This window comes from Martes martes (genome assembly GCF_963455335.1).
Source record: "Martes martes genome assembly, chromosome: 1".
Classification (NCBI taxonomy): Eukaryota; Metazoa; Chordata; class Mammalia; order Carnivora; family Mustelidae; genus Martes; species Martes martes.
This window is the reverse complement of record NC_137888.1, coordinates 80,771,697-80,797,388: the sequence shown is the minus strand read 5'-3', so window position 1 is coordinate 80,797,388 and position 25,692 is coordinate 80,771,697. Positions and strand designations below refer to the sequence as shown.

At 45.2% G+C, this 25,692-nt stretch overlaps 1 long non-coding RNA gene across 1 annotated transcript; it reads right to left on the bottom strand.

The window, feature by feature from the left end:
- Positions 1-817: 817 nt before the first annotated feature.
- Positions 818-14,972, bottom strand: LOC308348982. The gene is made up of 4 exons (XR_013967411.1): positions 14,836-14,972; positions 3,275-3,363; positions 2,254-2,299; positions 818-1,356 (listed from the first exon to the last, which is right to left on the bottom strand). It is a non-coding gene; the product is annotated as an uncharacterized lncRNA (long non-coding RNA).
- Positions 14,973-25,692: the final 10,720 nt, after the last annotated feature.

Here is a 25,692-nt window from a genome sequence, read left to right as displayed (position 1 = left end):
ATATCACTGGAAAAGAGGGGCTATCTTATGAGCCTTTTTGGAAAATTGTGCATATTCTTTGACACTATACCAAAACTGCACAAGTGATAGTTTCTTAAAAGTTAGTTGCAGTGTGGAACCTGAACCCAAGTGAATAAAAGTATCATCTCGGTTGCATTAAAATCCATGGGTCTGCCTATACTTTGAAGTGACCTTTACCCATGCATAATTTAGTCACATCAGGCATTGGTCATTTAGAAAATGTTGATTCACTGACTTATGCAAACCCTCCCAATGCTGATATATTACTCATACAGTATCACAAATTGCATTTGTCAATATCACCATCGGTATCATCAGTGAAGTCTTTACTGGCAAAGCTGTGAAGCTCAAGATAGCTGATACAAATTTTCCAAGGTTTTAATTTTTATTTAAAGTCTTAATTTCTACCACTGGCAACAAATACTGTCAGTTATTTTCTTTGAAGTGGTGGGCTCACTTGCCAACTTTTGAGAAAATGTCTGCCAAATATCCAAGCCAAAATAACTGTCATGTGTCTCTCGGCCATTCTTTCAGGTAGAAGCAGTGCTCCACAAAAGCGGCCAGTTTAGTTGGTAACTCAAGCAATGGCACAAGTGCTTTCTCTCGGGACAAACATGGTACTTTGGAATACAGATTTTTTCAATGTGTCTTTTTCATTTCGGGACATAGACCGTTAAAAAGACTGGTACCTAGAGGTCAAGACTTAATAAAATGAGTATTTTCTATGGTCCCTCAAGGACATTCTTTTTTTTTTTTTTTAAAGCAGACCTCATTCTAGAGATTCAATTTTTTTTTAACATTTTTATTTACTTATTTGACAGAGATCACAAGTAGAGGCAGACAGAGAGAGAGGAGGAAGCAGGCTCCCCGCCGAGCAGAGAGCCCGATGTGGAGCTCGATCCCAGGACCCCGGGATCATGACCCAAGCCGAAGGCAGAGGCTTTAACCCACTGAGCCACCCAGGCGCCCCAAGGACATTCTTAAAGGAAATGAGCAGGGATGTCTTTGGACTGCAGGGATGAGGCAGTGAAGAATGCAGTGCCTACTGGGATGGTTCGGTGCCATTGGCTTGATTTGCACTAAGACACTGGTGCTCCCTCCCCGTCCTCCACCATCACTTCTAGGTCATCAATGCAAATGCTAGTAAGGTCAAAAGAGCCAAAGAGCATCTTAATATTATCATGAAAACGGCTTTGACTCCTGGGCCACCTGCAATAGGGCTGGGCTTCCCAAGGCTCTGCAGCGCACCCTTGGAGAACTGCTACTCTAGGTGGCCTGGTGACCAATGATGCCTCCTAGGAGAAACCACGGAGATGAAATGATTGTTGCCAGGCCCTGGAAGAGACGGAGTTCTGTGTCACACCATGGTCTGGCCTCTCCTCTGAGTCAATGTGAGTTTTGCCTCAGGCACTGCTGTCACAGGCCTGGCTTTACAGAGGAGCCTTCGGAGTGTCCTGGAGCTGGGGTGCTTGTGAAGCCTGGGGTCAGGGGACACAGGAAATTGGCTCCCCAAATCCACATGCTGCCAGTTACAGACACACACAGTGCAGATCCACAGCTACCCTGTTGCCCTATGTAGCCCGTTAGGCAATTTAACTTGTACTTGGCTTAAACATGCACTATTTAATGTGATCTGATTTCTACTTATAATTCTTAAAATACTCCGCATGAAGTTATTGAAGCCTTTTCCCTGGGATAAAATTTCTCAGATGCTGAAGAACTATTAAATAACGAAGGTTTTGTGTCCTTCTGGGGAGGCATCAAGACCCCTTCTCTCCAGCAGCCTCCTTCCTCTGTAGCTTGCCAGAACAGGCGTGTTGGCAACACGAAGCACAACTCTGGGGGCGTCTCACTGAGCAAGTCCCTGTTTCCAGGAAAGAAAACCCATGTCCTTGAGCCAGAACAAAATCTCTAAGGGCTGGGGTTTTTCTTTCTCCTGCTAGAGAGGGAAGAATGACAATGGTTTGCTTGAATCCCTACAGTGGGAAAAGCCATCCAGAAATTCCAGCCTGCCAGACCTCTCCATGCCAGAGATGCTGTTCCTCCACTCATGAATACACAGAGGAATTCTCCCTGGCACCATCTGAAGGGTTAAAAAAGGATCCTGCTCCTGATTAGCCGTGATGCTGGGGCTAACTAAAACTGGGGGAAAGGCCAGTCATGCTGCTGGCCTGCTGTAGTGGCTGAACACATTTCTTAAAGCGCAGAAGCAAGACCTCCCAGAAGACTGACCTGAATTTGTCCCGCGAATGGTAGTTTCTGTCTTGTTGCTGCACTGCTGTGGAGAAAAAAAAAAAAAAAAAAAAAAAAGTCACGATCAGAACATGGCAGGGAAGGAAGTTCCCAGATCCTCAGAGGAATGGCTCTGAGTGTTAGCAAGTTTTTCCTAATATGTGACCTAAGATGTTCTTTCCTTCAGGACCACACAGGCTTTTTTTTTTTTTTCTTTTTTCTTTCCTAAACACAAAACACAACTGCATTGTACATTCCTCCCCTCACTTCTGTGCTGGGAGCACAAGAGTTGTAATGATCTCCTGGCTTCTGGGTCTCTAAACCCTCCCATTGAATTTCTCTAACCTCATGCTCCAGGACTAGCGAGGGAGGGAGGAGGAAGCAGGAGCTATAAACCTACATGTTCAGGGCACTAAGTTCCCAGATCTGAATGGGATTAGTCTGATCTGTGCGCCACTCCTGGCCTCTATATGCTTTCAGGTTTGCGCATGAACAGGTCTCCCTGTGACCTGCCTTGGACCTCCCCCTCCCCCACTGTCCCTTCCCTTTTTACCTTGAGCTTTTGCTTGGTACTTTAGCTCTTATTATTACGGTGGCAGAATGCTTTCCCTCCCCCGCCCCACCCCAAGCACAGTTGTGGTACATTTTTTCTGTGCTGTATTAGGAGGAATAATGGAGTAATAATTTGGGGGAAAGTATATTCTAGTTCTGTCACTAAATAGTCATCGATGTGGGAAAAGTCACACACCTGTTCCGGGCTTCCCCTGATACGGGATTGGGAGAGGGTTACCCTCGCAGTGGTTCATAAGCCTGGAGACCAGAAATACATTTTTCTGCAGGTCCCCTCCCCTACTTCCGTCACTTCCTTCTATGGTCCTTTGACAACAGCGGTGTCTCCTGTGCAGAGACCAGCTTTGTGGACCGCTGGTCTTGACGGGTTCTAGATTCTTCTCAATTCTGAAATGTGTCTTCTCCCTGTCTCTCCAGATGCAAGGGGAGGGTGCTGCTAACTTGCATTTACCTTGTCAAAGCCTCTGTGCCTTCCAGGTGGTCCACATGGTTTTAGACCACCCCCTATCACTCCAGGCTGGAGTCTGGACCTTCCACAGCCTAAAAGAGAAGGGCAGTTTGGTGATTTTTTAAGGTATCTCATTTATTTAAAAGAGTGAAATGTGGACTCCGAGAAGTCCGGTGGTGGCGAGCACTCCCAGCTTGGGTCAAAGGACAGCAGGTAGACAAGGCACCCACATTCCTCAGGTGCCATGTCCCAGCAGCCACACAAAGAAGCTTCTGGAAAGAAAAGATTCCTACCAGTTTCTGAGGGAGCAGATGGCCTCCAAGGCTGCCCAGGGCTGCCCCCCACACAGGCACCAGGACCCACTTAGCTTCCTACTCCTGTAGGAAGCATGACAAAGCCCCCACCCACACTGCTGGACCGAATGTTTGAGAACTTGGAGCAGTTGGGAGCACAAACATTTAATCTCTGGAGGTGTTGTTTGGTGCTGCTGTGACCAAGGCCAAAAATGCAGTTTCCTAAACCCCTGTTCCTTTTGTAGGGCACACACTCCAGATTAAAGAAAAAGAAAAGAAGTACGAAAAATAAATAGGGAGAGAGCCAGTGCACTATGCACCTCTTAGACAAGAGGGAAAATCTGGTTGGCTTTATGAAAAACAAAGACAACCAAACAGGAAAAGAATTCGAGAACACACAAAGGGTTAATCAGACATGTGAAAATTCCACATAAAAGAAAATCCATTCATATGGAAGATAAACATTGAGAAGGGGATTCTGTGTGGTAAGTAACTTAAAATGTTTACTCCAGCAGGCTACTAAGGTCTCCCAGTGAAAACAGAAGCATTTAGAAATATGATTTGCCAGCAGGATAAATGATGAAACAAAACATAAAAAGTCAAGACAAAATTCTGACCACATTTTACTTCAATATTTCCTTAAGTCACCATAAAAAAATCAAGATACTTCCAGTTAATGTACTTATTAATCTAAGCCTTTCCAAGAGAACTTAAAATGGTAACATTGATCAAAGAGTTGGCATCAAGAACCAAAGGAAAACATCTCAGCTAGTCGGAAAGTCAACAGTGGGATAACTGCTTAAATATTTGAGGGAGCATGATGACCGAAAATCTTAGGGTACTCGGTGACTATTTAACCTCGGAGAAATTTTCTGAAATTCCCATGCCTCAGTGTGCTCATACATAAAATGGGACATTACTGTTTCACGGCCCTGTTGTGAGAAAATGAACCATCTAAAATGCCACCAGAATTCTAACTCAAATGTAACCTTGAGGGCAGTGAGTGAAACCTTCTCATCTTTAAGAACCCAGAGAATATTTTTTTAGGAAAAAAGAAAGTCTTCCTGAAGTTAGCCAGACAACAAGGAAAAAAAAAATTCAGTTGAGAGGAAAAAAAAATGGCTGACCCAGCTTTCAGCTCTATATCCTCTTTCTAGTAAAGACACAAGGCAGCCATGTTTTATGTCTTTTACTAAGAATTCATTTGGAATGTTTTCCGTTTACATTATAAATAAGTTCCAGAATCCAGGGAGTCTAAAGAAACCACGTTTCCCTGATGGGATCTGTTGCTTATAGAAATCGTTCCTGTTACCTATTGCCGCAGGAACGCTTGGCCTATTTAAAGGTCGCAGGTGTGTGAGAACAGATGGTATTGAGAACAGGGACATATTCAGGCTGTGAAAAGACTGCCAACAGTCAGCTTGAGGGTGATGCTTTAAGAGCAGTGGTGTTTTTTCCTTTCTCTTACTCATGTGTGCATAGCGAGCAGGGTCTCTGTCAGAGCCGTGTCCTGGAGATTTAATTTGTATTTTGTTTTTTTCCTTTTCTGTTCTCTAGGAGACCTGTGCCAGATACTTCAAAATATAGGCTGGCTCAGAAAACCACCCTGGAATCAATGCAGTGAGCCTCCCTGAGAATGGTAGGTATGGAGTGAGTTGTTCCTACTATTGGGGCTTTAAAAAGGAAAGGGAGAATGAAAAGGGAAAGAGATGGAAAAAACGGAAGAGGAGTTGTTTCCTCCTGGACAGGGTGGGGACAGGCTTCCCTAATCTGGGACAGGATGGTGGTTCAGGTCAAAGGGAGGCAGGATGAGGTTGGCCCAAGTCCTGAACCATCAGTCCCGGGCCTCTGTGGGGATCTGAGCGCAAGAACTGAGCATACAGGTCAGAAAGAACATCCACCGCTTAGTGTTCGGCTGGATAACGTGTGCGGCTCCCTGGCAGACTGAGCGTGATACCGACGATCACCCACACCCACAAACCCCTGTGAACTCACCAGCTCCGTCCGGCACCCACGGCCACGGTCCCAGCAGAATGCCCTGCTCCCGGCCCCGCCCCCGGCCCCGCCCCCAGCCCCGCTGCCCTTTAGGGTTTGCTTCACCAGGGAAATTCAACCCCCCCACCCCCACCCGGTTCCTCGGCCCACCCTGTGTCCAGAAGTGGCATTCCGGTCCCAAAGGATTAGATCACTCAAGGCTGGAACGTCCCCCACTGCCCACCTGGGAGTCCACAGAAACTAGCAAAGAGCGTAGCGCTCCGGCCGGGGCCAGTGTGCTGGGAGCCCTCTGCCTGGCCTTGCGGGGGCACAGCAGCCGCTGCTCACCACGAGGACACCGGAACAGGGGGGACATTGACTGAAAAGCCTGGGAGCTACTGCCCACAGGGCTGGGCTCTCTGTCCAGCTTCTGAGCGTCAGCCCGGACCCACTGGGGCCAGCGCTGTCTCCAGTCCTTCTGCCAGCAGCTCACCCGGGACCCGGAGCAGGCCCGCGCAGCTCCACGCTTCCCGCTCGAGACAACCTAAAGCAGACAAAACCCGGGAAGGCGACGGTGGAATAAGAGTTTTCCTGTTACCCTGGAACTGGCATTTAGAGTCCCAGCGGAAAAGAAGAGGTGCTAAATGCCGCACATTCAAGAGAGTTATTAGAAACCAAAAGCCAGATCTGCTTCCTGCCCTGCCCCGCACTTCCCCGGGCTTTCTACGAGGCAACATCTTAGGTCCACAATCACCAACAGCCACCACCATCACCTCGCTGCTCCTTTTATGGGGGGCAGAGAGGAAGCAGAAGGAGTCATCCAGGCCAACCACCTCGGGCGGGGATCACAGGAGGAAGTGGATCTCTCCCTGTGCCTCACCGTCCATTCCTGTCCCAAGGCGAAGAAGTGGGGGAGGGGCCACCGGGAGGGCATCTCACGGGCCGGGTGGACATCTGCTTAGGCTGCGGACTTGCAGATCTCCCCCTCGCCTACCCGAGCGGGAGATGGTGGCAGGGCTGGGGGGCTGTACCCGGAAAGATAGCTGGTCTTGAGCTGTCTTGCCAGGATTCTCCCGGAGGGCTGCCCCCTGGCAAAGGAAACCAACAGCAAGAGCTGGGAGGGAGCAGAAGAGGCCTCGCCAAGCTAGCTCGCCCACATCAGGGAACAGTGTGTCCCTTCTTCCCTGTCCCTTCCTACCCCAGCAGCCTGGAGGGTCTTAAAACTCAGCAAGAGAAGGAGCCTGATAGCGAATTCTGAATTCAGTGCGTGAATGAGGTTTTTAACTGGACTGCAAGTGACAAGAGAGTAATGGAATCTGCCCGAGATGTGCTAAGGGAGAAGCTTTTCATTTTTCATTTGCTGGTTTGTTTTGTTTGGCTAGGAACAAATCAAATTTGCAGGTAGTGATTAGAAAAATGAAAACCGTTTCATGTTTGACCCTGCTGCGTTGAGACTGTTCAGTGAACGACTGTGGAATCATAAGCAGTGAGAGGCCTGTGGAAGCTTGGATTAGAGAAGCTTCCAGATCCTCTCCCACCCTGAGATGCCAGATTTCCTTGTAGCAGAGTATCCATCGGAAAGAGGACCACACCCGTCGCCAGGGTTCAGTTGAGTGTGGGCACGTCTGGAAGGAAGATGGTGGGATTAGTCAATCCTGGGCTCCTGTCTGAGTCCTGAGGGGAGGGTGGGAGGAGGTGCTGAAAGTCAAACTTCCATCCAAATTGGGTAAGATACTGGAGCTAAAGCCTTGCTCTACAGTCGCCTTTATCTCAGGGCAAACTCTGGGCTCAAGATGAAAAGTTTTTTGCTTGGCAACCATTGCTTCCAAAGCTGTGCTGTCCAATACAGAAGCCACTAGTCATCTGGGATGCTTTCAATATGATTAAAGCTTCAATTCTTATATCACACGAGTCACATTTCAAGTGCTAAGTAATCCCAGGCTTCTGTGGCTTCTGTATTGAAGTGAAGATATAGCCTTGTAGCAGAAAAGTCTATTAGGCTTCTCTGTTTCAGAGAAAAAGCTGTTTGTTCCAACGATGGCAGAGAAAATGGCCAAGCTAGACTTCCAAGCTATCACTTGGTATGGTCAAAATGACAAATTCCAAACTTCATGGGCAAGTTAAAGGTTGAAGTGACATCACAGAGAGAGGACAGGAAGCAGTCCTAAGACTATAGAGGACATGGTGAGTCCTGAGCTCATACATGCCCCTGATGCCTGAGTTCTGCATTAGGAATTTGAGGGAGGCCTTTGTTCCCAGGGACAGCCTGGCATAGACACTGGTCCCCAGGGAGGTGATGGTGGTCCTCAGGGGCAGTGAGAGTGCCTGGTGGCAGGAGTTCCACTATGCCAATTACTTCCCTTCTGGGAGCTCTCAAAAACGGCATGAGATTTGAGGGACAAGAGCCTGGAACGTATGCGTTACAGTATTTTGTTTTCGTCACTGGGAGAGGAGAAGTAGCGTGAGGCATGGAATTTACCTGATGCTGTATGACTAATTCCTCGAAAACTTACTCGCTTAAGACAACAATAGCTATTTATTATCCCTTACATTTTCTCACAGTGGGTCAGGAATTTGGGGCCAAATTGATAGGGTGTCTCTAGCTTAGGGTCTCTCGTGGGGTTGCAGTCCAGATACCAGTGGGGGCCTGGGGGTGGGGGTGATAATTCAAAGGCGTATCTGGGGCTGGGGCCCACTTCCGAGGTAGTTCACTCACACACCTGGCTTATTGGTGTCGGCTACTCGTGGGAGGCCTGAGTGCTCTCAACGCGGACTTCACATGGGCTTCCTGAGTGTCCTTACAACATGGTGGCTGGCTCACCCTCGAATGAGAGATTCAAGGCTTTGAAGTCACACAGACTTGTACTTCTGCCATATTCTGTAGTCACACAGACCAGCCCTAATTTGGTATGGGGGGGAGTTCTACTTGGTGAATACCAGGAAATACTAGGAGACAAAGTTTATTGGGGCCATCATGGAGGCTGGCCGCCACGTGGTCACACAGAACCATGGGCTACATATTATCAGAATGCATGACTGGAAATCTGTCAGTGGCAAGTGACCAAAATCTACTTTAAATTGTCTCAAGAAAAGCAAATCAAAGAGAATTTGTCTACTAGCACGGATAACCGAAAACTCTCGATGTTGCCGGATGGAGGCGCTTCAGTGGCGTCCCCGGGAGGTTTGGTCTCATTCTCAGATCAGCCTTCCTCCTGTGGTGGCGAGATGGCCACCAGTAGCTCCAGGCTTGCATTTCCAGTTTAAGAGAAAGAAATTGCCTCTTTCCTATCAGAACCAACAAAAATCCCAGGGGGCTTCCTTTGCCTAGACTTTTTATTTCTCAACCAATCACTGTGATCTCTTTCGAATATGGTACTGATTGGCCAGGCTTAAGCCGTTTGCTTATCCCTAGACTAGGTGTTTGTAACAACAACAACAACAACAAAAGAGGGGGAACAGTGTTGGACTGGCAAAGTCAACCACAGTTCAGTACAAAACACATCCCTGTCTGTCTGCTTCCATAAACAGAAAATTATATCACAGTACGCTCACCCCCTTCTGAAGACAGACAAGGCCAAACTTCCAATCCAGAAACACGTCGTTGTTTTCCATCACCCTTCTTATAGAACCAGACGTAGACGTTCCTCCAGGAGATTTATTTCACACAGCCAAGGTTAGAGATTTCTCCCAGTTGGGTAAACCTCTGATATCTCTAAATCTGGACGGGGCTTCCAGGAGCCACAGCTTTGGTTAACATCGATCCCGTTACCTCACTTGCAGTGTCCTCTAGTGTGTCTCTTTGCCAGCAGGTGGGAAGAGAGTAGCCGCCCAGCAAGACCTTACAGATGCGTGTTTAAAATTGCTTTATTAAAGAGAAATATGATCTCATATAAGTGAGGTGTAATAAATACAGTAAGAGCCCGCTCATATAGACCCTGGATGGCTGATTTATGATGTATTCAACCCTTCAAAATACAGACTGTGTTTCTGGATGGGGGAAGGTTTCTGAGGATCAGACCAAGCACTCAACTCACACAGCTGCACACTGAACTGCTCATATGAAGGTGCTCAGTTAACTGAGCATAGGAACATGTGGTTCCATAATGTCGGGGCTATTGTTTGGCCCATTTCACAGATGGGAAAACGGAAGCTTTGGGGTGATGGCCACGTATTAAGAAAAGGTCGTATGCTTGGTGACACATATTAAATAAAACAGGTTAGTAGGGAGCATCATTTAGAAATGCCTCTCTCAAAAGCGGCCTACCAGAGACTTCTAAGGGCATAGAAGGGTAAGTGGCAGTGCTACTTTCCAGGTCTGTCTTATCCCACGGCCCAGCGCAATAAGGTGGCTCTGGAGTGCCTTCTGGGTCTGAGATTCTGTAACTTTAGAAGCGGTTCTGAGGGGGTTGTCTGTTGGAACTGTCTTCAGAGTTCCCTGTCAGGGCTCAGAACGCGGAAGCCTGGGACAGTGCTGGACAATGCAGTCTCTTTCCAGGGTGATCGCTAATAACGGCCCCGGCAACTCCATGGCGGGTCTCATTCCTCCAGCTACATTTCTCTGGCCCACTTGGCATCCTGGCTGGAAGGACACAAGATCCACTCCCACTCCGGGTACCTACAGACCTCAGCTGCCCTCATCCCCTGTCTCAAGATTACACAGGACACATTCAAAGCATTCTTCCTTTGAAGAAGGTCATCGGCTCTGGACTTGAGGTCAGATGCAGGAATTACTGAGGCTCCCGCTCTCATTTGGTCCCCTGCCCTTGGTTTAGCCAGTTGAGAGAAGAAGCCATTGGCTTCAATGTTTTCTTAACCTTGACAAGCAAACAAGCGGGGGAGAAAAATCCACTATGTGTTTTCTTCTCTCACAGGGCGAATTAAGAGGCCCTTCTGGATCCTTCTTAGTGGGGGTGGATGCGGTATTGGGAAGGATAAATGTTTTTCAAGACCGCCGGAGTCACTGAGATTATGTGGTTTTCACAGATAGGGTATGTGTGTGTGTTCCATCTTGCAGATTTTCACGACCCAATGCAATCCCCCGAGGCCTGAAATGAAGCTGGAATCATCCGTGCCTCTTTGAATGCCAGTATCTCCAAAGAGCTCAGGAATTTCAGTTTCCTGGAACGCAAACCTATGATGTGAAATGTTTCAGTTTCTGACCCTTGGCAATCCTAATATGCCCATTGTTCTTCCCAGCCTGGAACGGACCCTTGCATCCATTTAGAAATACTTCTTGCTCAAGACAAGGAAGACATCAAGGAAGAAGATCCAAATATCAAAATTGTCCTTTGAAAAATACAACTAGTTACTGGATTCAAACCCTCTTCTGTAACTGGGCACAATATTCTCTTTCAAAGATATTTCTTTTTATGTTAAGGTTTTACAGTGCATGAAGAGCAAACAGACACCCATAGGGGTGTGGTGTTGGCTCATGCTGGATGGAATTGTGAAGGAAAGAACACTGAATTTCCCCACCCTCCTTGTTTGCAACCTTTTACCACCTCTCAGTGTCTCCCAGATGTCCCTGCTCTAAGGACATTCTCTCCCAACAGGGAACAAACAAGGCTATGTAATAAATGAATTCAAAGGGAAAGAATTAGGAATGTGTTGCAGTGCTTTATACTGATATGAAACCATACATTTTAAAAGATAACCTCTAAAGAGGGGGGCACTTTATAGGAACCAGTTTCCTTTTAGGGGCAGGGTAGAACGTCCTAAATTCTCCTCCTCATGACAATCGCTGGGGTAGGGGCGTGTGCATAAAACATGACCTTCCCCAGCCTTATTCCTGACCTGGGGGAAGAATCTAAAAGTCGGTGTTCTGGGCCATTTTTGTGACTGGCTGAGCTTGGGGAATCACTGCACTCTACACCCACACAGAGTTGAAGGTCCCGTGGAATTGTAGAAATTGTGCTTCTTAGGGAAGGAGATCTGTGTTTGATTTTTTGGTTCTGTTACTCGACAAGTGGCTTGAGCCTCCTTGAGTTGAGCCTGTAAATCGGATTAATTGTCCGGCTTTTGATGGGTTGTTATGCACATGGAAATCATGAACATAGAGGCCTGGCATAAGGTTCTCTGATACAAGGCTACATGCTCAGTTAATGATAGTTCTCATGAGTGTTGAGTAAGAATTTGCACATGTCAAACATCTTTGTATCATTTCAAATGGGTGTTCAGAATCCTTTTGAAAAAATTTACTTAAATGCTTTCACACAGGAGCACCTGGCTGGCTCAGTCTGTAGAGCATGCAACTCTTGACCTCAGGGTTATGGGTTCGAGCCCCATTTTGGATGTAGCGATTACTTTAAAAAAATAATTAAAAATCTTTAAAAAGGAAGGAGGAAAGAAAGAAATGCTTTCAAACGTATATAAAAGTGCATAAAATAGGGATGCCTGGGTGGCTCTGTTGGTTAAGCGTCTGCCTTCAGCTCAGGTCATGGTCCAGGGTCCTGGGATCAAGTCCTTCATTGGGCTCCCTGCTCAGCAGGGATCCTGCTTCTCCTCCTGCCTGCCACTCTCCCTTTGTGTGCTCGTTCTCTTTCTTTCTCTATCTCCCTGACAAAAAAATAAATAAAATCTTTTTTTTAAGTACATAAATGAATATAATATTCTTGTACCTATTACATTGCCTTTACAAGGATTAGCATGTTAACCCGCCTTCTTGTAATTCTGTTCTGTTTTTTAAGTGGTAAGAAATGTAATGATTCCCAAGGTAACCTGTGCTTGGTATTTTAAAACTTCTGAGAGCCAGTGCTCTCCGAATGAATGGGAGAAGGGGGATAATGTATGTTAACATAGGCTAGAAAACATACGCTAGATAACAGACACCAGAAAAACCCATTATAGTTCTGACCATACAAAATTCTGACCATACAAAATTCATCATCACAACTCAGGCCCCGAGGCCCACAGGCATGTCCACAGAGAGGCCTGCGTCCTGGACCACACTGAACGCTGTCAGTGGTATTGTAGAGTTACCTCCAACTAAGACAAATATGTTTCTAAACTGCGATACCCATAGAGTGGCTTCAGGTCCAGCCAATCCCTCTGGCCGGACTGTATGTTTCATGCAGAAAACTGTGTCAGAGCAGCTCTTCAAGAACAAAAACACCGAGGAGGCTGGGGTCCTGGGCCTGGTGTGCTGGATGAAAGGTCTGCTAGTTGAGAGTATGAAGGACATTCGGGACTTCTCTCTTCCCAACAACCTGTGGCAGTCCTCACATCTGCCAGGGGACATGTGGTCCTTGTCGTTGGTTTCTAAGGCTCATCCTTCTTGAATCCTCTGTGTGACGTACTGAGGCCCCCAGTGAGAACTCACAGCTCCTAATGTTTCTTTATTCATAAGTTAATCATTGAATGGGAAGCAGATCAGCAGAATAAACCAGACTCCAAGCCCAAACAAAATATGAATAGGAAGGAAGAAACAAACCACAGTGGAGCTCAGAACTCAGCTCTGCTTACTTCAGGGTAGAAATCAGAATTCAGCACCATCCAGCGCTTCTATGAATCCAGGGCCGAAGATGGTTCCCTGGGGCTTGGGCTCCAGGGAAGGGGGTTGCCGGAGCCCTGAGGCCCCACTCTGGGGCCCATGAAAAGAAGACACTGACACTCAAAGCGGCGGCCAGGGAGCAGAAGGCCAGCTGAGGGCAAAGCACAAGCTGACATTCAGCAACCTCCTCCCCACCCCCCACCCGCCCCAACATTGTGGGATCTGTGTGACATTTCTCAGGCACTCCTAGCTGCCCAAGAACAAAGGAAAGGGAAAAACAAATGGTTAACTGATAGAGATCACAGTCTTGTAGGACAGGAGTCTCCATCAGTTTGCAACTGTCTTAATTATTTACAAGAAAAAAGCAATCTCCAGAAACCTAGAGACTAATTTCCTGGAGCCCTAACATCACCTTCCCCTCCATAGGATAGAAAATCTTATATAACCCAGTTACTCCTCACGAGCCCAGTGCAGCTCTTTCTGCCCATGGGTCTTGTCCCTGTGGTTTAATAATAGCACCTTTTTCCACCAAAGATGTCTCAAGAATTTTTTCTTGGCCCCACTTTTTCAAACCACATCAAAAGTGTGGAAGCCATGTTTGGTTCTCTTGTTCTGACACTGCTCACCTCAGGAATTCTCCAGGAAACCTCCAGGGAAATTTCACACATGCAGTCAGACATCTGAAGAAGGCTGCAAAGCTCCTGATCCCACGGCTCATCACCCACGCCTCCCTAACCTTCTAGAAGGATGGCTTTTCCACAGTGGGAGTGTGGCTTATTGCGAACTTAACCCAGAGCACTGCCTGTCACATACTCACACACTCGCATTCCTGCCCGGTCATTTGCCTGCCCACCCAGCTCCCTCCCTGAAGGTTGATAACCTCTCCCCAGCCCCCAACAATGCCCTGTGACTACAAAGTGATGAGACTTATCTCCAGAGTCAGATCTGGAACTCTGTCTTGTTACTTTTCAGTCACACTGGGCATGTGACGCACTTGGAACACCTCAGAGGACAGAAAGGTCAGAAAGGTGTCATGGTTTACTTAAAGGACTCAAAACTGTTAATCATGGCTAAGAGCAGGGGTGGGGGGAAGGAAGAAAAAAGAAAGGAAAGAAGGAGGGAAGGAAGGAAGGGTGGGCAGTGGGCCACAAGTTACAAATTATCAAGAAGCCCAGCTCCTATTTTTATTAGTTTAAACCAAAATCATTTCCTCGTTTGCTAGGACAGTTTACTTTCCTTGGGATAAACTTTTCGTTCAGTCTGAGGTGAAGAGGAATAACAAGTCGACTAAAAAAAGTTTTCCTTTAAATTGTGGAAAAGTCTCAGAGAATCTCTTAGCAAAGCCAAAGCTTGTTCTGACAGTTTGAAGCTCTCTGTTTTAACTTCATACTGAGTTCACCATTGCGTTTTTTGTTACTGTAATGACAACGTGACTTTTTCTCATGCCTTCCCTTTTAACGTTGCTTTCCTCATTATAAATCATCTCATTGTAATGTTCTTACCCCAAGTGAAGAAAAACACCAGACAAAATGGGGGATACAAATTTAACCATTCACTTAATTCACTTCCACCTCTCCCCTAACTCTGTCAGCAGCCATCGGACCAAACCTAGGGCATCTTCCAGGCCCCACTCAGCACAATGGTCATCACCATATCAAAGAACTCCGTGGTGGTAATTCAGGCAATGGCATCTTGCACCTGAAGTATCTGGACAAGTGCCCGCAGCCACTGGCTGGCCAAGGCTTCTTGGAAAATAAAGGCTCCCGCAGGGGCCACCTTTTGTTCTCTTCCCTGTAGATGAAACTCACCGGGTCCTGGAAGCCGCCTGCCCACTTTTGGTAGGATATTCCTCCCTTGAAGAAATTGGAATGAGAAGCCAGAGGAAAAGGCTCCTTCTCTCCCAAGGTCTGCCCGGATCTCTCTCTCCTGGGCCACCTGGTCCCCCTCTGGTGCCTTTGTACAGCTGGTGTTGACATCAGGTTAATTACACAGTCCTGTGTTTACACACGGATCTCCAGAAAGGCGGGGAGCAAGTTCACCGTGCAGGGGTGAGTTGCAAAGCTCATTGACTTCATTTACTTGTCCTTAACATCTGAAAGTAGTCTTCCCAAACACCAGCTGGTGGGTGATGCACACACATGCCCAGCCTACAGGCAAATAGCATCATGTCCTCTTTGTCAGGGAAGAAATGGGCACAAGGTAGAAGCTTCTGGTCCAAGGCTGCACCGCAAGCATGTCAGCCACAGAGCCAAAGAGGACAGGGTTGGGTGGGGTGGTTGGGATAGACACGTGTTCCTCTGCTCCCACCCTGGGCAGCTCCAGCTCCTCTGGGCAGCATATGCTCTTGGTGTATCTCAAAGCTCAACGAAGGCAAACACCATTGAAGGGCGTACATTTGCAAATGCTGCACTGTTTGCTCACCCCTTAGCTTTCTAAAACCTGTATCTGAATTATTGAGGACCAGCCCTTTGGTGTAATATGTAAGTGGAAGCTTCCTGAGGGCAGGGAATGTTGATGTTTTCTTGGCTGCAGTAGTATCCCCAGTGCCTAGACCTGTGCCTGGCTCATAGCAGGGGCTCAATAAATCCGAGCTAAATGGTGACTGAATTTCAACCGCGTTCTGCTAGCCTTCCGTGCTAACAGTTGGGCCCTGCCTGCCTGGTGTGCCCTTGTGAGGCCTGTAGTCCTTGCCCATCTCAGTGATAAAGGCCATTGAAGGGGGCTTTTCGTTGAGCTTCCCTGAAGAAATCACAGAAGACCTCATCTAGGATGGCCTCTATGCTACAGATTATCTTAGCCTATACAACTATACAAGTATTAGGAGTAAAATGGTTTGTTTAAGCTCCCTCTGTTTTAATGCCTGCTATAAACTGAATTGTCCCACCCAAATTCATACACTGAAGCCCCTTACCCCCAGTAGGAGAGTATCTGGAGTGGCGCCCCGTGTTCTCCCTCCTCTCTCTCAATTTCTCTCTCTGATACAGTGACAAGGCGGCCATCTTCAAACCAGAGAGACGGTCCTCCCCAGAATCTGGCCATTTTGGCACCCCGATCTCAGACTTCCACCCTCCAGAACAGTGAGAAAATATATGTCTGTTATTTGAGCCACCTGATCTGTGGCATTTAGTTAAGACAGTCCAAGCTAACTAAGACAAAATCCCAAACTGGCTTTCCTACTATAGCTTTGTGTCAGTCCTAGGCACACTGGTCGTCCTGTGCACAGCTCCTGGGCAGAACAGTGATGTAGAGGGCTTACGGAGAAGGCCAAGTCCTCTGGAAAACTGAGCTGATACACAGGTTCTTATTAGGTATGCATTTTAAGGGAAGACACTATTAAAACACTAAGCCAGGCCTGGCAAACTGAGCCTTTGTGTGGGGCATCTCTCCTAATTAGAGGGCATTTTGTTTCAGAAACAATCTCAGTGGGTCCTATGAATTGGAATCATCACATTCCTCCCCATTCCACTTGCTAGAAAGCATGTGTTTCTCTCTACCTTTCCCCTAGGCAACCGAAGTTATTTGTGGGAAAACCCTTATTTCCTGGGTGGAAAATTTAAAGTAGGCAGATGGATGAGTGATGACCTGTAAAGAAACACAGTGGAGAATCTTAAATTACCTTTTTAAAAAACCTTGTACATTTTTTTATACACAGATAAGTGGTTCATTTTTCTTCGAAGGCTCTTTCACAGACGGCCTGGAAAATACATACTGTGAAAAGGAGGCACATCTTCAGCTCTTCACAACAATTTTGGTCCTTCCATCTTAGAAATCCTAAGCATCAAAGAAACTCTGATTATCTCAAGTCATGCCCAACTTGGCATCATACTTTCTTCCAACTTTGGAGAGGGCACTGGTTCAAATGCTCAGGCTAGCAGGGGCTCTGCTAGCCCTCAGAGGCTCCTGTGTGACTAGCAGGCCATTTTGCTAGGTGTTACAATCTTTGGAAGAAGGCACCCATAGAGCCTGGGCCTGAAAAGATACCACTTGGCAGACTCAGGAAAATTCTCCTGAACCTGGTGCTGCTGGTTCTGTCCCACACGGGATAACCCCGTCCTGCCACATTCTTCCACAGAGTCAGAAGTTCACTAGGTCCCTGGGCTTGCCGAGATCAGAGGAGGGAACGCTGTGAGAGGCGACCAAGAATGAGTTCCCTGGCGGTGGTGAGTCTGCAGAGGAAGAAGTAGAGAGCGGCCACCAGAGGCTGCCTTCATTGGGACAGACCGCTCTCCAATGGCTGCTTCCTTGGGTGTCTGCAAATCTGAAGGCCCCATGCCCTGGGGTGACTGGGAAACTGCTCTATGGGGGTGCTCACACACAGCCATCCCGCCGGAAGTGGGGGCCAGCTAGAAGACTTGTCTTTGAAACGGCACTTTCAGCTTGAGAAAACATTAATTGTTCATTGAAGGCATTGGAGAAGTGACTGTAATGGAGTATGTGGGGGTCTCAACCCCAAAATCCACCTGCCTGGCATGGCACTGATGTGCAAAACACTAGATGCAATTGTATATGAGAAACTGAGTGGCAGACTTCTCTAAGAATTCTGAGAAATGCCCACTCTTTCTTTGGCAATGAACACGAACCTACTTAATGTATTTAATTAATCAAGACTGAGAAAGATTTTCCAGTGGGAGAAGTCACATGCATCCCCTGTATCTCCCAGAATATATAACGTCTAGAAAGCTCCAGTGACATTTTCATGTCTTCCTGGTGCCATGCCAGTAAATGGGCGGCGAGAAATGTTTATACCAAGAGTCATTACCAAAGTTTTCCTCGCGGCTGAATCTAATTAATTAAGCTCAGCCAAACCTGCCAGCCACACCCAGGACCCAGCCAAAGAACCTTAGAGGATTCTGAAACACCCCTTTAGCAAACACTCATTTATTACTACCTGTATTCAGTGAATCACCTCGACAGCAGATACCGCCTTCCAGAACTTCCTGAAAAAAGAGCTTTATAAACTAAAAGTCAAAGACCTCTGCTTTATTTTTCATTAAGGAATATATTTATGTTCTCTAAGACTCACAGCAATAGTGCTCGATAGTCTTCAAATACTTTACAAATATTAATCTGTATTCCACTTTGACTCAAATTTTGCCCAGAACCAAGAACAATGCGATCAATTTTCTTCAGTCCCATGTCGAAGGACGAGTTAGTTCCCACCACCCCCATTTGTTTTCCCTGAATGGTGTGAGCCTTGTTTTTTCTCCAAAGCCTGTACCATTTCCAGAATGGGTTAGAAACTCATCCGAGCCGCACTACCACCACCCCCAACCCCCCACATTTCTTGGAGGGCTCTGGAAAGTTACTCCAGAGCAAACTCACATCCATGGGTACCTTTGGACCCAGAGTTTCTGTCAACACACATGTATGGGGTGCTGATTCCACGCCAGTACTGTTCAAAGTCCTGCGTAAACAACATAGATGGTCATGTTCCCTGCTCTCCTGAGGTTCATCTTCTAGTGGAGGATGGCAGGGTAGGGGGAAAAGTAAAAAAATAAACAAAGAAGTCATTTCTGGTAGTGACAAGTGGTAGGAAGACAACACAAAGGACACTGGAGAGTGACTGGGGATGTGTGTGCTGGTTGGTCGAGGAAGGTTTGCTTAGGGAATAGCAGTTTAGTTGAGACCTGAATGGTAATATTTTATGTCAATCGTGTCATGTTCGGTCTGATCTACTTCTCTATTTTTTAAAGATTTTATTTATTTATTTGAGAAAGAGAGCACACACACGCATGCTCGTGTGCAAGCAGGAGAGGAGAGCAGAGGGAGAGAATCTCAAGCAGACTCCCCACCGAGCCAGTTGCCCAATGCGGGGCTCAATCCCACAACCCCAAGATCATGACCTGAGCTGGAATCAAGAATCAGATGCCCAGGGGCCCCTGGGTGGCTCAGCGGGTTAAGCCTCTGCCTTCGGCTCAGGTCATGATCCCAGGGTCCTGGGATCGAGCCCCACATCAGGCTCTCTGTTCAGCAGGGAGCCTGCTTCCCCCTCTCTCTCAGCCTGCCTCTTTGTCTACTTGTGATCTCTGTTTGTCAAATAAATAAAATCTAAATAAAATCTAAAAAAAAAAAAAAAGAATCAGGTGCCCAACCGACTAAGCCACCCAGGTACCCCTATACCTCTCTATTTTTAAAGCAATGCCACGAAGACAAATACTCAAATAGAGCAGAGAGTGATCAGGAAAGCATTGTCCTCTCAAACTTTTTGGTTTTTGAGTGGGAGGAGATATACAGGGAATGATGGTAAATTGGTTGTGTCTGAAGGGGTCAACATTGCAGTATCTACCAAAGTTTAAAATGCACTGTCCTTTGGCCCAACAACCCCACTTCCAGGACTTTTGTCTATAGGAATAATGGCACTTATTATGAGTACACATATGTGTGTGTGCATGTGTGTGTGTGTAAGGATATTCACCACAGCACAGCTTGTAGTCGCAAAAGACTGCAAACAACTCAAAAGTTCATCAGCAAATTCTAGAACATCCATAGTAAAGAATGTGTTGCAGTCATTAAAAAGAATGAGGTTGAGCTCCAAGACAAACTAAGTGAAGAAAAGCAAGGTGCACAAACCACGTGTTCAATATACTACCACCTTTTAAAATGTCTATACACACATACATACTATCTTTGGAGAGGGATACAAGAAATTGATAGCAGTTTTTGCCTTAGCCAGGATTAGAGGAGAATCAGGGACACTCTATATTCTCTTGTGATATTTGCATTTTTTATGTATCGCATGTCTTAGCTAGTTAATAACCATGTTTTGACCATCAAAGCTTCACAGTATAAGCAAGTACATAATATTCACACAAAATTCTTTCCATGTGTCCTTCTACATCACAGTTCTAGCCAGAATGAATTTTAAATGTTCAAAGTCAGTTGTGTTGTCAACTTGCTGGTGGGCTCAACATTAGGACACTTCCCAGCTTGGGCTTGGTTGGGGCTCTGGGAGAGTGAGTGTAGGAAATGTTTCAGAAAAGGCATTTTCTTTTGCAACGAACATCCTTTTGGGAAGACTGTGCACTCATTTCGAATCCATTCAAATATCTGAACAACTGACCTGACTGGTGTTCAGAGAGAGAACCGAAAAAAATACGATTTGTCTTTAAAAATACTTCCCAGTGTCTATACGATATTTTAATTTTCCTCCAAGTTAGAACAGACGTTGTTTTCTAAGAATGAACTTGTTCCAGCTAGAATGTTTTTCTTAGCTCTCACAGCTATTTCATGTTCTGGTCCATTTATGATTATGGACTGATAAGAGTCCTCAGCTACTAGTAAAATTTTAAGAAATATGATGAAAATCAAATGTTTTTCAGATGTCTGTATTCCAAGCACAGTTTCTGCGGTTTCCTACAATGCTGTGCCAGGGAAGAACAGCAAATAAGACTTAGAACCTCTACTCTCCTGGGAATAAAATCTGCCCCATGTTAAATAAATCATTTATACATATAAAAGTTTTATTTAAAAGAAAACGTGCCATCAATAATCTGAAATAGCCATGGAAATGACATTCAGTATCTATTTTAAAAATGCATTAAATAGGTAGCTAGTCGACTCACGAGGAGCTAACTAGCTTGTAGGCAAAATTTCCATCAGCTACAAGGTGGATGTGAGAATGCAGGCAGGGGCAGGGCCCAGGGACTTGGTAGAGTGGCCTGTGGTTTGAGTCTCGGTGGGGCTGCAGAAAGGAGAAATGGCTCATTAGAAAAAGCCCTGGTAACACCCCAGAGAACAGCTGCATGTGAAGCTGAGTCAGAGAGCACAACCTGACCACGGAGGCACAAACAGGACAGAAACAGCTCACCATCAACACGTGGACAGCAGCTTTGAAAGCGCCACTCAAGCAGTGACTGTCACCAGTTCTTGGCAGAGCCTTCCCCTCTGTGAAGCGGGCTGAGGCTGAAAGGTGTTTCTGAACACTGGCTCACAGGCCATTGGTCTTGATGGCAGCAGGAGCCCCAGGAGAGAAAGCCAGAGTCAATATTGCAGCTGGCCCCTCCCTGCGGCAGCCCTGCTATCTGTGCGCAGAACCTGATCACTGGGGAGGAAGTTATTAAAAACTGGGTCACTGCAGAGGGCTGCCTAACCAAGGATCAGGGTCCCCCCCCTCAGGATCAGGTTTCAGGGAAAGCTTTTGTGACTCTTGAGGACACTCTTTCTTTGGTATTTTTGGGGGAGGGAGGGAAAGGGTTGTGGTGTGGGCCCTGGCAAACGGAGATGGAGAGAGAGGAAGAGAGAGAATGATTCAGACAGGACTCCAGAATGAAGACTGAAAGTGGCTCTGTCCCAGGGAGGGGCTCCTCTGTTATAGGCAGCAAATATATCTTCGGAGATCAGAGTCACACGTGGGAATAATCTTGGATTTCAATGTGGACTTTCCACCTTCCATTTGTGAGATCCTTCTATGGAGTCACTCCGCTTGGAATCAGATGACTTTACTCATGAAACATATATATGTCTCTAAGGTCAAGGTCTTAGTACTAGCGATTGAAGCTATAGATTTATTATTTGTTAATTTGTCGTAGAATCATAGAGTTGGAAGGGGCAGTAGAGATTCAAGTCACTCACTTTACAGATGAGGAAACTGAGGCCTTGAGTAACTTGGATAAAGTTCTCCAGAAAGCTGGGGCTCGAATTTATGTTTTCTTTCTCTGAGCAGAGTCCTTTGACATTTAAAAAGTAATTTTCTACTTACACATTCTACTCACACCTCTATTCGCTCTCTTTCCAACTGTGCGGTCTATTTCCCTGCCCCAAAGAGAAGTGAATATGTTGATTCAGCAGAAAATTTCAGAAAGCTGAGCTGAGAGAGGGAGAGGAAGAAGGAAAGAGCGAGAGAGAGAGAGCAAGCCAGCAGACCTATATAAGGGCCTGCCAAGCTTAATGTGACCAAAGGTAATCTTCATTGACAAATAATGTCCAGATTTAATAACACTTTGGTCAGAAACTGACAGCAGCTCACATATATGACATACAGAAGATAAGATTAATCCTTGTCTTCAGGGGAAGCCATGCTGGCTGATGTCTTGATGTGGTTTGGGATTTTGCACCTCATTGTTGCAGGTAACATTCATGTGGCACCAAAGGAGAAGGAATTTGATATTTTCCAGTTTAGTAGGTCTAAACAAATCACATAATTTGGCATTAGTTAGATTGTGTTTTACCAAAATTTCCCAGTCCTGCTGTCTGTATTGAACAACAAACAAAATTACTGCTACTCTGGCTATCTGTGAAAAGACAATTTAAAAACCTGGGGCCTCAGGGCTCAGTCGGTTAAACAGCTGCCTTCAGGTCAGGTCATGATTCCAGGGTCCCAGGATTGAGCCCCACATAGGTCTCCCTGCTCAGCAGAAAATCTGCTTCTTGCTCTTCCTCTCTCTGCCCCTCACCTCCATTCATGTTCTCTCTCTCTGTCTAAAATAAAATAAAATAAAACAAAATAAAAACCTGGTGCCTCACCTTACATATCTTCATGTAACCTGTCTTCTGGTGATGGGGAAATGTCCCATTCTGCTGAGTCACAGTGATTTCCTCCTTCTCTCACTTGGGATGGGGCTGTGATGCCCAGTGACACTTTGGAGACATATCCTGCCTTATATGTTTATGTGTCTGTCTTAGCTAATCTTAAATTAATCTTGTGCCTTAAGAATAGGACCCAGAATCTTGTGGCTTTTCTTCTGCACATCTGCATTCACTTACTCACTGGACATTCTTACTGGGTGTTCACAACACCTGGTTTCTAAAAAAGGTACTGAAGATACAAAGATACACTCACAGTGCTCACAGCTTAGTCTACCTTTAAATAACTAATAATAATGTAGTGTGGTAAAGGCATGACCGACTTGGTCTGGATGGCCATTAGGAAGTCTTTCCAAAGGCCACAGGCCCTGCTCTGTTTCTTCTTCCCTTATTTCATCTCTGTACTTCTAGACCTTCATCCTTGAAGGCAACCACGCCATTACATTGGTGCCTCCCCCATCTGAAAAGGCCCCAGTTTAGAGACAGTAAAGATCCCACACACCCCTGTCATTCATTTCACCTCCCATTCTTATCCCAATGACCTCCTTTTGTGGATGGATGTGCAGAAGCTTGAAGTCATCTCAAAAGTGAGGTAAAAATAATGATCAATTGAGATGAAGGACAAAAATATTGAAATAACCATTTATATCCATTTTATCTAAAGAATTTTAAAGAAAAATCTTAAGGGTCTCCAACTTTTCACTTTTCTGACACTGGCACCCTAAGAGACCTGTCCATTGGATAGGCACCTGTCACATGCAGTAGGCTTGGTTCCCTCGGGAAAGAGTAAGGGGTTTCCTGAGTAGAGGGAGGCATCTGCCTTCTTTTCCCTTTCAGAGCATTGCAACACATCACAGATTATCTGTGCTTGGTTGAGTGGGTTTGAAGATGATAACATCCTAAGTCTAGGGTTGGCAAACTATGGCCGCAGTCAAATCCAGTCTGATGCCTCTTTTTGTAAATAAAGTGTTATTTATACAGTCACACTCATTGGTTTACATATTGTCTATGGCTGCTTTCAGACAAGGGCAGAGTTGAATAGTTGCAACAGAGACCGCATGGCCTGAAAAACCTAAAATATTTGCAAGCAAGCCCTTTACAGAAAATATTTGCCAAAACTTGTCCCAAATAGTTTGGTTTTTGTTAAAATTTGTAAGATGGGTTGTGGTCATAAAAATTTTTATATCGCACCTAGATTCACTGGTTACCTCATGACAAAGTTCTTCAAAGAAAGGTGAAATTAAAGATCAGTTATACATTTTTATTTTACAAAATGCAAATGTTTCAAAGTTGCTGACCTTGTTTTTTGATGACAAGTAATTGATTCTAGTGACCTAGAAGATATTTTAGAAAACACACATGCACACACACACACACAAACCAAAAACCTCCACACATTTCAACTGTATTTTCAAGTGAAACTTCCACTTTTCAAGGAGAGAGAAATACGCATTTCACAAGAAACCTGTGAAAGAGCATTTTGGAAAAGAATATTTTGATGTGTTTCCATTTTATATTATTCTGCTTCTTTAAGAAAATGTAAATATCACATAAAAATATTCGCCTATGCATTCTCAGAAACACTTAGAAGTAGAATTTTCTTGTTTAAACACCATCTAAATGAAAGTTTCAATGGAATTTGAAGTTGTATGGTCAAGATATAAAAATACAGTATGTATAAATATATGCAATATATATAAAAATGTGGTATTTTTATATTAGTTTGCAAGAATAACTAATTGACATCTGGGAATAGGAATATTTACTAGCTGAAGTACAGTCATTATGGACTTCTATTGGCTGTAAATACCTTTGTAATACACTTTTTTCAACTATTATTATTAGTACTTTTTTAGTGAAAGCAAAAACATTTGTGTACATTTAATAAATATAAAAACACTACATTTCTTGTATTTAAAGTTTTTTATCCTTTGTTTTACATTATTTATGTCATCTTTTTCTTGTTTTATTTCTATTTTCATGCCTGTCTTGTAATAGCGGAAAAGGAGATATATGTAATTTATGAATAAATAAATAAACGTACAATAGGGTATGCCCCCCAAGTTTTTAATGATTGGAATGTATCATTTAAAAATTTGGAGATGACTGATTTTGACTGTAAACTTGGAATTTAGCAGACAGATTTAAATAGGGCTCTGCCACTCGTTGTCTACATTCTCTTGATCAAAATAATTTTTTGTTATGGGTTTTATTTTCTCAACTGTAAACTGATATAAGGCCCATCAGGCACTTAAATACAGAGTCTAACATATAGTAAATGTTCAATAATTATCAGTGAGTGTTCAATAAACATGAGTAAATATTACTGTACCTAAATATCTGCAAGTTCTTCAGCCTTCTTCAATATCCCAACAAAATAACTCCGCTCCTCCCACCTCACTTATTTATGAGAAGGTCAGTATATTCCCCTGAATTTCTACAGAGGGAACTTACATTTTTTTTGGTAGTGACAGCCAGTAGTGGTTGCCCGATGTCTCTCTCCTTGGCTTGGTTGTCTATCACCTGGAGGCTTCTGTCCTGTTCCTTCTTTACATGACTCTAAGAGCAACTTCTTTGAGCGGTCTTTAAGACCCAAGGCTGTTGTAAGACTTTACTTAAAACTTGTGGAGAACACAAGGTAAAGAGAATTCAGAACAGGAAACAACTCAAAATGCAGGTGTCACACTATGCCCTTCCTAAGTTCATGGACTGCTGCCCACTGCTGGGAATGTCCTACTGATTCTGTCCAGCCTTAGATCTGGCCTATCTCTTTATTATTGGCCCTATTTTTTTCTTTTTGAGAACTTCCTGCCTTCTGAGCGCTTCCTTCAGGGTCCAGCCCGGGTTCCTCAGGCTCTCTATTAGGCCCAGGCCTTAAGGCTGCCCTCTGGGCATTGAAGTCCTCCAGGAGTACCGGTCACACTGATGAGTGGATGCTCCCTGGGGTCGTACAGTAAGACAGCCCTGATGCTTTCCATCAACACTGAGGTGGATTAAAAAAAAAAAAGAAAAGAAAGAAACCCTCTTCATTTTCAAAATTAAGAAGCCCATTGAGATAAAAACCCATTCACCTCAGGTCTCTATCTTTTGCATGAGTTTGTTGCATTTCTTTCCTAACTCCATTTATCAGACTGATAAAAGCC